The sequence below is a fragment of the Grampus griseus genome (genome assembly GCF_964374135.1).
Source record: "Grampus griseus genome assembly, chromosome: 6".
Taxonomy (NCBI): domain Eukaryota; kingdom Metazoa; phylum Chordata; class Mammalia; order Artiodactyla; family Delphinidae; genus Grampus; species Grampus griseus.
In genome coordinates this window covers 105463864-105472231 of record NC_139000.1, presented here as the reverse complement: position 1 = coordinate 105472231, position 8368 = coordinate 105463864, and positions in this window count along the sequence as shown.

Sequence of the window (8368 nt, the reverse complement as noted above, 5' to 3'; positions counted from 1 at the left end):
CCCATATTACCCCCTGACACACACACACACACACACACACACACACACACACACACACACACACACACACACACACAGAGTTTATCATGCATTGGTGTGGTACATTTATTACAATTGATGAACCAATATCGATACATTATTATTAACTCAAATCCACAGTTTACATTATGGCTCATTTTTTTTGTTGCCATTGATGAACATATTAAATCTAAAAATAAAGCTGTTTTCATAGATGAGAGATTATTAACAGATGTAGAGAATCAATGGTTCCTCTATAAATACTTTATATAATTCCAAAAAAAAAAAAGTGGAATTTCCCTCTCGGGACAGCATAGATGTCAAAAAACAAAAAATTTTCCTTCTGATGGCAGGACCCTTTGGTTCTGGAATGACTTTGAGCTCTTAAGAGCAGCATTTTTGGTACTAGGCAGAACAAAGGTGGTTAAATATTCTTAAGGCTCAGGATATAAAACCCCTTAAAAAATTTTTTGGGTACTTAATGCCGTTGAACTGTAACCTTAAAAAAGCGTTAAAATAGTCAATTTGTGTTATATGTATTTTGCCACAGTCAGAAGCCTTTTTAAAGGAAAATCACCCAGGAGAGCACAGCCACAAGAGATGTAACTCAATCAGCTGAGTGGGAAGCCAATTTCCAAGGCAGACGCCACCAAGTATGCATCCGGGAATGAGCAAAGATGAAGGCCTCAGATTGCTTGTAAGCAAGTCGCGCTTCTGAGCCAATAGCAACATTAGCTTTTGGGAAAGTGTTATGTTCAGTGTGGCTTTGGATCAGACCTAGACCACCTTCCTGGCAGGAAGGTGAAGTCTCCTGTCCTCAGATTTCTGACTTCTCTGAGGCCAGCCGTTACCGGTAAGGGGACCCGCAAGATCATGTACCTGCTTGGGATTTAGGGAGACAGTGGGAAGGCAGGAGTTCTCCTGGGTGACCCTGGGGTCCGTTGGTGGAGTCTGTCCAAGATTCTGCCACCCCACTGTTGTTTAACTGAGCTGCAAGTGGCTGGGTGATCCGTATGCTGTTGGCGTTGATAAAGACATCGTCTGGCTCCAGGAGTCTGCCTCTCCCCAGACACACTTGCGTGTAGATTGTGCCATTCCACCCCTCACTGCTGTATAATGAGTCGTCTCAAACGCAGAGCAGAACTTCATTCCCTAAAAGGCCAAGTCAAGATGTTGAAACCTCAGTTCCTCATTCAGGGATCAGGTGGCTTGAAATTAACTGTCGCCTTCCCAGGGATTGGTTTCTCCTCAGTGGGTTTTTTGTTTGTTTGGTTGGTTGGTTGGTTTTGGGGGTTTTATGGCCGCACACAGCAGCTTGCAGGATCTTAGTTCCCTGACCAGGGATCGAACCTGGGCCGTGGCAGTGAAAGCACAGAGTCCTACCTGCTGGACTGCCAGGAAATTCCCCTCAATGAGTTTTAATTTATAATTGACCCAAAGATATGAAAAAGTGCTAATGGCTGTCATTAAACTAAATGAGATGGTACACATGTCAGGGCCTGGAATACTGCCTGGATCATAGCTGGTGCTCAGTAAATGTGTGCTTTCCCTTTACTGAATATGTAGCTTAGAAAATCAGACGACTTGCACAATCTTTAAGCTAGTTCTATATTCTGGGCTCAGTTTGATCAGAGGGGAACTACTAACAAAATTGTTTATACAGCTGACCCTTGAACAACATGCGTTTGAATTGCCTGGGTCCACTTATCCATGGATTTTTTTTTTTTTTTTTTTTTTTTTTTTGCGGTACGCGGGCCTCTCACTGCTGTGGCCTCTCCCCTTGCGGAGCACAGGCTCCGGACACGCAGGCCCAGCGGCCATGGCTCACAGGCCCAGCCGCTTCGCGGCATGTGGGATCTTCATGGACCGGGGCACGAACCCGTGTCCCCTATATCATCAGCAGGCGGACTCCTAACCACTGTGCCACCAGGGAAGCCCGGATGTTTTTAATAGTAAATACTACAGTACTACACGATCCTGGTTGGTTGAATGTGCAGATGTGTAACCTCGGATACAGAGGAACCACATATATGGGGGCCCAACTATAAGTTATCCAGTTGCTCAGGACTCAACTGTAATTGTAAACTTTGGTAGCAATTATAGGAATTGCTTATATAACAGTATTTTTTTTTATATATATAACAGTAGTTTATTGATTATAGGAAACACTCAGTAACAGTATAAAAGGTGTTAAACACTTTGTGTTCCCTGTGTTGGCACTCACTGTCAAGTTTTATGGAGTAACTTTATTGTGAACATTATTGCCATCTTTTGAAGAGCCATGTGCAAAGCTGTTTTCCTTTGGGCAAACCTTAGCCTACCTGTGGGAGACCCTCAGCCTTCTGCTCTCAGAATGGAATAAGCAATTATTCCATTGTTTTTGTTTTTTTTTAACAAGGAACATTTACTGACATTTCAGTCAGTGAGAATTGAGAAAGTGACCTAATATCTTTTTTTTAAAATTTTTTTTAATGTGGACCATTTTTAAAGTTTTTATTGAATTTTTTATAATATTGCTTCTATTTTATGTTTTGGTTTTTTGGCCACGAGGCATGTGGGATCTTAGCTCCCCAACCAAGGATCGAACCCACACCCCCTGCATTAGAAGGCAAAGTCTTAACCACTGGACCGCCAGGGAAGTCCCTCCATTGCTTGTGAAGCATCCGTTCCCATGACCCCCAAGTCAGCATCCCTAGTCTTGATCAGTCATGAGATCCACTTGTATTCTAAGTGCTGGTTGCATGTTTCCACTTTGATATCCTGTCATTATCTCATGTTATCCGCTATGTTATTCTCCTGATAATCTAAGCTTGACACCACAGACTACCTTTGATTTCTTCATTTCCAGGTGATTGAATCCCTGGGTCCTCCTTTAGCAGGGCTCTCTCTAGGTAGACCCTCAGGGCCAGAACTAGGTGAGGAAGCAAGGCGCCTAGGGTGAGGCAAACTGAGGTGGCACAACCTTTAAGGTGGCACAACTCTCCAGGTAGCACAAGTGCAGGAACAGCCTTGAGAGTGGGTGCCTTCTTAAGCTCTGCATCCTAGGGACCTCCCTTGCCTCATTTCTATAGACTGAATGTTTGTGTCCCCCCACCACCAAAATTCATATGTTGAAATCCTAACCCCCAGTGTGATGGTATTAGGAGGTGGGGCCTCTGAGAGGTTCTTAGGTCATGGGGGTGGAGCCCTCAATAATGGGATTAGTGCCCTTATGAAAGAGACCACAGAGCACTCCCTTGCCCCTTCTACCATGTGAGGACAAAAGACTGCCTATGAACCAGGAAGTGGGCCCTTACCAGACACTGAATCTGCCAGCACCTAGATCTTGTACTTCCCAGCCTCCAGAACTGTGAGAAATACATTTCCATAGTTTATAAGCCACCGGTCTGTGGTATTTTTGTTATAGCAGCCAGAGTAGACTAAGATACTCAGCCTAGTCCCACCCTGTTGACACTTCCTTCTCATCCCCACAGCCACATCCCAGCTTCCTGACCTGACGACTGCAATGGCTTTCTAACTGGCCTTCCCATTTCCACTCTTTTCCTCTCCTTTCAGAACAAGTCTACTGTTGGCTTTCTTCCAGCATCACTCCTTGAGGCAGACCATTTGTGTTCTCAGAACACCATTATGCACTTATCACTCAGCATGGTGGATATTTCTTGACCTGTCTGCCCTCTCTTGAAGGTAAGGACTGTAACATTCATTGTATGTCCCCCCAAAATACACTGGCACAGTCATTCATGACATGAGAGGTGGTGCAGCAAGGTGCTTGTCAAGGGAGTTCTGGATTCAAATTCTGACACTTCTCTTTTTACTAACCTATGACTTTGGACAAGTCACTTAACCTCTCTCACCTTTGGATTCTCCATCTATAAAACATGGTACCCAAACTACCCACCCTTGTGGGACTCTTGGCAGGATTGAGTAAGACTGTTGCAGTGTTTGCCTCAATAAGTGCTAGTGACCATAATTAGTCACTGAACATCTGCTGAACTAAACCAGCTCTACCCTACACATCACTGTCCAATTACTCTTCCTACGTTGTCACTTGTGTCATATCACTCTCGGATCAAAATCCTCCTGGTTGGATGAAACTCTAACCCCTTAGCTTTAACAGGTATTGATTTACCTCAATTTTCAAAACACATCTATTATTGTGTAAATGTTTCGTTAAATACTATTTTCATAAAGCTTGTTTTGTAATTACTAGTTGGTCACAAGAAAATGATTCTATCAGAATCAACCTTATAGGGAACAATTCTGTGAACCTACCTTTAATCCGGGGTTCTCAGTCCTGGCTGCATATTCAAATAGCCCAGGGAGCTTTTTAAAGCACTCCAACACCCAACCCCCAGAAATTCCAATCTAATTTTTCCAGGGTGTGGCTGGACATTGGGATTGAAAAAGCTCCCCAGGTGAGTCTGCTGTGCAGCCAGTGTTGAGTGGCCCCCTGGCCCCCTCTGCTGTGTCACACCGGGTAGAGCCTTCATGCCAACTCACCTGCAACCACACAGTTTTCAGGTTCTTGCTGTCAGCTGGACGTTCCTGTTCCCAAGTTTGCCTGGTATAGGCCCAAGTCACACGAGCTCCTACCCCGAAGGGTTTGTAAGGAGGCACCTTCTGATGCAAATAAGCCTTGTCTTCAAATCAGGCCACAAACACACCTTGACTCACCCTCATTCTTGATCCGGTTTATGGTCTACTGATAACATCCTGGATGGAAAACCAGTTTCTGACTTGCAATGACCTATTCACCCCTTGGCTGGAGCTGGACTCTCATGTGCTCTGGGCTCCTCCCCTATCCCAGACTAGCAGGAATTGATTACTTCTTTGGCATTTAGTGCTTGGCCTCCTGATTTCTACCACGATAGGTCCTAGGCTTCGGAGCTTCTACAGCCTTTAGCTTTCCTCTTGCAGTGCTAACCCCATCCCAGCCCCCAATCCTGGACGCTGGTGCCTTTTGGGTGTCCGGTTTCCACTTACTTTTCTTATAGAGAACTAGGTGATAAGCCGAACCTTGAACAAGGAAAACACAAGTCTGGAACTGGTTAATCCGGAGAAAGTGGAAGGGGGTAGTTTGGAGGGTTATCCAACACAGTTTACCTTTTTTGTGGATTTTAGGAACTGGAGGGTAATGCATAGGGTATTCTAGTAGACTGTCAACAACCACAATCCTTCCCACCTTTTTTTTTTTGGCCACTTCCCCACAGCACGTGGGATCTTAATTCCCTGACCAGGGATTGAACCTGCGCCCCCTGCATTGATAGCATGGAGTCTTAACTACTGGACCGCCAGGGAAGACCCCTTCCCATCTTAATATCATGGTTTCTGCTCCTTATTTACTCCCTCATCTGGTTTTCCTTTTTCCCCTTTTATCACACACAGCACATGGAGCCCAGATAGGAAATCAGAATTATGTTTACAGTCAGAGCGAGAATAAGATTTCAGAATCAAATCAACCCATGTAGGGCTATGGAGAGGGAAATTTACGGGGGACAAGGGGTCAGTATTTATACAGGTCCTTCTCAGAATGTTTGTATCACTAATGTGGAAGGACCTTGCTGTTTAATTAAAGCTCCTGCAATAGACTTGAGATTTGTCACTTTTTCCCTACTTGCTTTGGGTCACGCAGGACTAAGCTGAAAGTTCCATTTTAGAAGAGGGAGGTTCTGGATCTCACATCAGCTCACTTTGGACACTTGCATCCCCTCTGCAGTTGTCAGTGGCGGGCATATATAGTTCACAAATCTACCTGGTAGAAGCTTCAAGGAGTTCTTACGCTCAAGACTTTAAAGGCAACTAAAATGTTCATCAGGAATAAGACATACACACTATGGGATGAGAACTGGGTACAATTTACTCTCTAGTTAGCTTAAATCATAGCCATAAAAAATATGAAGTAGTGTTTTTTTAATTTTATTTTTTATTTTTTGGCTGCGTTGGGTCTTTGTTGCTGCACGAAGTCTTTCTCTAGTTGTGGCGAGCGGGGGCTACTCTCCATTGGGGTGCTCCGGCTGCTCATTGCGGTGGCTTCTCTTGTGGAGCACGGGCTCGTGGAGCATGGGCTTCAGTAGCTGCAGCATGCAGGCTCAATAATTGCGGCACGCAGGCCCTAGAGCTTGCGGGCTTCAGTAGTTACAGTGCGTGGGCTCAGTAGTTGTGGCTCGTGGGCTCTAGAGCACAGGCTCAGTAGTTGTGGCACACGGGCTTTAGTAGTTGCAGCACGTGGGCTCAATAATTGCGGCACACAGGCCCTAGAGCTTGCGAGCTTCAGTAGTTACAGTGCGTGGGCTCACTAGTTGTGGCTCGTGGGCTCTAGAGCACAGGCTCAGTAGTTGTGGCACACGGGCTTAGTTGTTCTGCTGCATGTGGGATCTTTCTGGACCAGGGATTGAACCCGTTGTCCCCTGCATTGGCAGGCGGATTCTTAACCACTGCGCCACCAGGGAAGTCCCTGGAGTAGTGTTTTGATATTAATTTCTTCTCTACATCTTGGTGAAAGCTTAGACAAATTTCTTTCTAGAGTCTCCTATTTTTTCATGGTTTATTTTATCATCAGCATCTCATACTAGTCCAAGAAAAAAGTCATTTCCTTACATTATGAAACTTATTGCTAATTCCAGAAAACTCATATTCATACTTGGCAATTGCTCGACTTTCAGACAGTATTAAAACATTCTATCTGATTATTTAAAAAAAAATCATCAGGCAAATCTACAAGAGAGGGTCTGAAGGATAATTGTATTGTCTGCCTCATTCATGAAAGAGACACTGGCTCCAAGTTGGAGGAGAGGAGCCTCTGAATGAACACCAGCTTTAACTTCATGCCAAATGTATCCCAAGTAGCTAAATGAAGTGATCTGTTGGGTTGGGTCCTTTGGTATTCACTTTACATTGGATGATGGCTATCAGAATTCTCTTTTAACCTTTTCGTCTCGACAGTGGCTAGTCAAGAAATCCAGTCACACCTTGAAACTGCTATTTTGTTATGGTACAGAGACGTTTGTTTTCTTATTTTTATAATGCTATTTTTGTCATTAAAATATGTGATTCAAAAAAATAAATTAATTAAATGTTACAATAGCAAAAAAGTCATAAGGAAAAATTTTGATTACAGAAAATTGGGAAAATTATAATAAATAATTAAAATTAGCCATAATCCTCCCACTCAAATGTACCATTCTGGGGTATTTCTAGTTTTTCTTTCCCTTTTACTGTATATTGTTATGTACATGTGTATAAATGCATACATTAGGTGAAAATGATATACTATAAACTGCCTCAAAGTTATCATTAGAACGTACTTTTCCACGCCATTAAACATCCTCCCAAAACATGAATTTTAATGATGGTGTTTAATTACTGCATCTCACTGTAAAAAATATCACAGTTTAACTATTTCCCTATTGGTGAAACTTTAAACTGTTTTTAATTTTTGAATACAGTAAGTAAAATCCAATTGGCTATCCATAATCATAAATGTTTATGACCTCCTCTACTTATTTCCTTAAGATAAATTTCCTAGAAATGGAATGACTGGTTACACATGTTTAAGGCTCTTGAAATTCACATGCAAGTGCTCTCCAGAAAAGGTGCACCAATATATACTTCTGACCAGAAATATCTGAAAGTACTGTTTTCACAAGGACTGTCCCCCTGTGGTTTCAGCACTGAAAGTTCCACATTCCAGGAAACCCTCCACTGTACATGAGAAAGCATGGTTTTCGGCATGAGTGTGGAAGCTTGGGGGAAAGTACAAAACTCGTTATAGTGGCGAAAACCTAGGGGCTAAAGGAAACACGCTTTTTAGTGTCAAATGGATATGGTGGATAGATTACCCACCTTGCATGGTCACTGACTGCTGATGTTGTCTACCATGATTTTCAGTTCCATAACAGATCATCCACTGTTACATCACTGGGTGTGATACTACTTAGGTGTGCCACTTAAGGGCCTTATCATCTTTAACAGTCTGTCTTCGCCTCTGCCTGTGGTTTAACTCTTGTTCTGTATTTGTATTGAGAATTTGCTTGTACCGAATGCTAGTTTAATTTTTTAACATTGTGAATAGTGTGACCATGTTTTCTAAGAGTTCATATTACAATACAAACACCAGCGTGACCTAGACATCACTGAAAAAAGAAGGCTAAAGGACCATGACATTTTAATGACAGATGGAAGGACATGGTACATGATTAGGGAGGTAAAGCAACAAAACTGAGCATGCTACACAGGTGCAGAAAATCTACTGGGATCGAGCATGGTGCAGAAGGGGAGGTAAAGACACACATGGAGACTGAATCTTAAAAGTCCGGGATGAAATGGGCAAGTCCTTCTAAATCGATCTAAA